We start from the raw sequence: 1,789 nt of genomic DNA, 5'->3' as shown, positions 1-1,789 counted from the left end.
TTGGGTTCGTAGTTCAATTCTTATCTGAAACTTACGACTCTCAGTCTAAAACCCTTCATTACTTCCTTTGAAACCTTTGAAAAATCTTACCAAGGTAAAGTTTTTTCTTATATGTCAACATTTTTGTAGTTGTATTTAGTGCCAAGGGAGTATTAAAGCGTGTCCGTATGTCTAAATTAGGTGAGTATTTAATGTGTCTTAACTGTACCACCAGCAAAAGATATTATCAAAAATTTATTGTTGTAAAAAGTTATCTAAAATGTTTTAAAAAGGAGAAAGGAGAGTTCTAGAAACAGTCCTTCCGTCTGACGTATGAGAATCAGGTCATCCAGTCCAGGGAAGATTTTATTTATTTTACATTGCTTCTTCTTTTAAATCCTGAACAGTGAAAATTGTTTTGTAAAAGTTACTGATACGTTATTAATAATGAACAGTGGTATATAAAGATTTCTTGTGCATTTTGAACAGTAGAAATTATCTGACTATTTTGTTTTAAACTTTGGAAATCTGTCTTTTGGATATTGAACTTCTTGGTGGATATCCGCCACTCGTGGAGTCCTGATTGGCTGCACTGCAAGACAGTTTTGTGGTGACTGGCTATAGTGCGAAACGGCTCGACGGTGATTAGTATGCGATGCTGTAACTTCTCTGAATATGAGTTAGTGTCTGATCATGACACAGTTTAGTCCTCAGCTCATAGCTGAGTTACATAGACTTCTAGGAGTTAAATCCTTGTTCACCCCATCTTACTATCCAGCCTGCAATGGTAGAGTAAAATATTCACATACTACATTAAAATTTTGTATGAGAAATCTGCAGTGTGAAAAGCCTAGAGAGTGGCACTTTAACCTGGTTCCAACAATGTTTGCTCGTTTGAAAACAAAGCAATAAAGTGGATTACTTAACTGATGAAAAGGGAAAGCCAGAATGTATCATGACAATATGTTAAAGAAATTCATTAGACAAGCATTGTATTGCTGAAGTTGTTGATGATAATTTAAAGAATGAGTTTGATTATTTTAAAGTAGTACAGTTTTCCTTGGAAAATCCAGTGAAGAGTCTAAACCTATTATTTCCTGATTGTCGATTTGAATCTGAAACAGATGACTGAACTATAAATCCTAGGTCCGCAAATTGAATATCTAAGTACTGTGCTGAGTAAGTAATGGGATGTATTCTCTGAAGTTCCTGGTTGTGCCAGTAGTAAAGAACATACAATTTTGTCAACTGCCAGAGCAACCCAAGGTATACCATGTATCAGCTTACCTTAAATCCAACTTTTAAAAGGAGAGACAACTCGCTGCAGCAAGGTATTATTCAACCTTCTATTCCTTCGGTTCAACAGTTGTCATGGTAACACAAATCTGATAATTCTTGTAGATGGTTATTGGTTATTGTGCCCTAAATAGCGCAACTATTGATGCAGAACATCTTATCTTACACAGTTGAGGGAAATGTTCATAAATCTTGTGGTGCCAATTTCATTACTAAGTTAAACATCGCTAAAACCTACTACCAAGTTCTTCTGTCAAAGGGAATGCCTTTAACAGTATTCCCAACCCACAGAGGCTTAATGGATTTGTTACTTATATTCATTTAATGAGAACTTTCTTGCTAACTTAAGCCATGTCATGTATGTCTTTTAACTATGGCATATTTATCTATGGGTCATGTAGGGGATACATCTAAGTGCCCTTAAATCTGGTCTGGAAAAGTTACGCATTCATAGTCATGGAGCTTTAATGGAGCTCCACCTATTTAGTGTCTAAGAATGTTCTTTACCCAAACA

Source organism: Penaeus monodon, chromosome 15 (genome assembly GCF_015228065.2).
Source record: "Penaeus monodon isolate SGIC_2016 chromosome 15, NSTDA_Pmon_1, whole genome shotgun sequence".
NCBI classification, from domain to species: Eukaryota; Metazoa; Arthropoda; class Malacostraca; order Decapoda; family Penaeidae; genus Penaeus; species Penaeus monodon.
Note: the sequence above shows the minus strand (reverse complement) of the source record.